We start from the raw sequence: 3,917 nt of genomic DNA, 5'->3' as shown, positions 1-3,917 counted from the left end.
ATAATAATAATAATAATAATGGCATTTGTTGAGCACTTACTATATGCCAAGCACTGTTCTAAGCACTGAGAGGATACAAGGTGATCAGGTTGTCCCACGTGGAGCTCACAGTCTTAATCCCCATTCTACAGATGAGGTAACTGAGGCTCAGAGAAGTGAAGTGACTTGCCCAAGGTCACCCAGCAGGCATGTGGCAGAGCCAGGATTCGAACCCACGACCTCTGACTGTGACTGATTGAGACTGTGAGCCCCCAGGGGGACAGCCTGATCACCTTGTAACCTCCCTAGGACTTAGAACAGTGCTTTGGACATAGCAAGCGCTTAATAAATGCCATTATTATTATTATTATTAAAGGCTATGGGGGTGCAGCAGGTGAGTAACCAACTGTTTAGCTGAGACGGAAATGTTGGGATGGCAGTATGGAGGGAAATAGAGTGGGGAGATGAGAGATGAATCAGGGTGGCTTCCTGGAGGAGATGTGAATTCTGAAGGTCTTTGAAGATGGGGAGAGCACTGATCTGCCAGCCCTGATGGATGGGAGTTCCAGGCAGAGGTCGACCACAGGAAAGAAGAGAACAAGACACAGGAGGAAGTAGTCCGGCTCGTGAGTGAAATGTGCGAGCTGGGATGTAGTAAGGAATGAAGGTCGTTCTCAGATGCAGAAAAATCTTTCCAGCCAACAGTAAAAATTCCCACATTCGCTGGGCCCGATAAAAAAACAGGACCATTTCTGGTCTTACCTCCAAGTCTGGGGAAGCGTGAGGCAGACAGCGCTCCTGCAATGCAAACAGGCTGTTTGGCACAGCTCTGCATGGCTGATCTTTTTATGAATCTCTTTAACTTTCTTTAAATGAGTCTCCCAGCCTCCTGCCAAGGAACTGATTTCTCTGACATTATGCACAGTTTCTCTGGGCCTAACCTTTCCAGATCCAAGAGCCCCCAGGAAGGTGACCTCACTCTCTCACAACTGGAGATTGGAAATGGCCCGAGAATTGCGTCTTTGTGTTCTCTCCATCTCACAGTTGATAGCCTGTCTATCACCCTAAGACCCAAGTGTTCATTAGAAGTGAGTTGTATGTGCCTTAGGAGCTCACTTCCACTCAGCCCCATTTCAACCATGGAGGCGGCAGGCCTGAAATTCCATTACTACCTTTGAGGTAAATTCGTTTTTTCATGAAAATTAACACATTCGATAGACTCCAAAGGTGACTAAATTACAGAGTGTGGACCAAGCAGCCCATTTTTCTCCTCTCTTTATTGCCGTCGATTTAATTCACACAGCTTATTCTTCCTATATGAAATTGCAAATAATAATAATAACAATGGTATTTATTAAGTGCCTACTATGTGCCAAGCACTGTTCTAAGCTCTGGGGTAATCAATCAATCAATCAATCAATCGTAGATACAAGGTCATCAGGTTTTCACACGTGGGGCTCACAGTCTTAATCCCCATTTTACAGATGGGGTAACTGAGGTACAGAGAAGTTAAATGACTTGCCCAAGGCCACACAGCTGATAAGTGGTAGAGCCAGGATTAGAACCCACGACCTCTGCCTCCCAAGCCCAGGCTCTTTCCACTAAGAAGCAGTGTGGTACAGTGGAAAAGAGCACGGACTTTGGAGTCAGAGGTCATGGGTTCAAATCCCAGCTCCGCCAATTGTCAGCCGTGTAACTTTGGGCAAGTCACGTCACTTCTCTGGGCCTCAGTTGACTCATCTGTATAATGGGGATTAAGACTGTGAGCCCCCTGTGGGACAACCAATCACCTTGTAACCTCCCCAGCGCTTTGAACAGTGCTTTGCACATAGAAAGTGCTTAATAAATGCCATCATTATTATTATCATTACTAAGCCACGCTGCTTCTCATGTGGAGTAGAGGTAACTAAAAATAATTGAAAATAAAAATGATGCAATCCAGTGGAAAATGGAGCTTAATATGTGAAATTGGATACACAAGGGGTCCAAGCCCTTTGGAGCACGTTCAGGGTGGGTGGTGGAATGGGGCAAGGAATCCACAGGCTGCAGGAGATCTGCACTCTCCTCTCAACTCTGCCTCACTTTGGTTATGGACCTTGGGAGAACAAGTCTGTTCCTTGGGCCTCAGTTTCGGCTTCTATGAAACAGAGATGGTAATTCAGAGCCCGCTCCTACTGACCTCTCGGCGACTCCCTCTTGAATCAAACATTCACTTCGCTGTGGGAAGGAGTGTACTGAGGCCTCAGTTGGTGGGAGACAGCCGGGGAATGGGCTTTCCTGCCCTTTTAATTGCTCAGTAGACTGGCCAAGGAGCAACCAACAAAAGCCTTTAATATTAATAATAATAATGATGGCATGTGCAAAGCACTGTTCTAAGTGCTGGGGAGGACACGAGGTGATCAGGTTGTCCCACGGGGGGCTCACAGTCTTACTCCCCATTTTCCAGGTGAGGTAACTGAGGTACCGAGAAGTGAAGTGACTTGCCCAAAGTCACACAGCTGACAATTGGTGGAGCTGGGATTTGAACCCATGACCTCTGACTCAAAGCCCATGCTCCTTCAATTGAGCCACACTGCTTCTCTAGCCCACTGTTAGGTAGGGACTGTCTCTATATGTTGCCAACTTGTACTTCCCAAGCACTTAGTCCAGTGCTCTGCACACAGTAAGCGCTCAATAAATACGATTGATTGATTGATTCTCTAAGCAGTGCTTCTTTATTATTCAGGATCCAAGTGATGGCAGAGCCAGCGTATCTTGGCGGGTCAAACCATACTGAACCCCACTGACATTTGCTGGTCATTTCTGCCATCACTCCCTTTAGCCTGACTGTCACCCACAGGTGACACCAGATGGGGAAGCAGCATGGCTCAGTGGAAAGAGCCCAGGCTTTGGAGTCAGAGGTCAAGGGTTCAAATCCCTGCTCCGCCGCTTGTCAGCTGTGTGACTTTGGGCAAGTCACTTAACTTCTCTGTGCCCCAGTTACCTCATCTGTAAACTGGGGATTAAGACTGTGAGCCCCCCGTGGGACAACCTGATCACCTTGTAACCTCCCCAGCGGTTAGAACAGTGTTTTGCACATAGTAAGTGCTTAATAAATGTCAATGTTATGTCTGGCTTCTGGCTGTGTTGAAAATGCTGGGCTGGGAAGCAGTTGTGAGAACTGATGACCCCCAGAAGATGAAGAGAAGAAAGAACTCGATAATTTACCCCTACCTAGTTTCCGGTGCAATTTTCGCAATATTCATCATCATCATCATCATCATCATCAATCGCATTTATTGAGCGCTTACTGTGTGCAGAGCACTGTACTCAGCGCTTGGGAAGTGCAAGTTGGCAACATATAGAGACAGTCCCTACCCAACAGTGGGCTCACAGTCTAAAAGGGGGAGACAGAGAACAAAACCATACTAACAAAATAAAATAAATAGAATAGATATGTACAAGTAAAATAAATAAATAAATAGAGTAACAAATACGTACAAACATATATACTTATATACAGGTGCAGTGGGGAAGGGAAAGAGGTAAGATGGGGGGGATGGAGAGGGGGACAAGGGGGAGAGGAAGGAAGGGGCTCAGTCTGGGAAGGCCTCCTGGAGTAGGTGAGCTCTCAGTAGGGCCTTGGGCCATTTCTAATTGCCCAGTTGTGGCCAGGGATTGTGTTGGCTAACTCTAGAATTAGCTCCAAAGTGAGCTACATGCAGCAAGGGCTCACTGACATAATGATTGATTGAAAGGGGTATTTCCTCCTTCCTCTTTTCCCTCTCCTCATTCTCCCTCTTATTTTATTTTCTTTTTTGTTTTGTTTTGTTTTATGGTACTTGTTCATTCATTCAATCATATTTATTGAACACTTACTCTGTGCAGAGCACTGTACTAACCACTTAGAAAGTACCATTCAGACATAAAGAGAGGTTTCACCTAGACAATTTCTAAAT

This window comes from Tachyglossus aculeatus, chromosome 11 (genome assembly GCF_015852505.1).
Source record: "Tachyglossus aculeatus isolate mTacAcu1 chromosome 11, mTacAcu1.pri, whole genome shotgun sequence".
Taxonomy (NCBI): Eukaryota; Metazoa; Chordata; class Mammalia; order Monotremata; family Tachyglossidae; genus Tachyglossus; species Tachyglossus aculeatus.
This window is presented reverse-complemented; position numbering follows the sequence as displayed.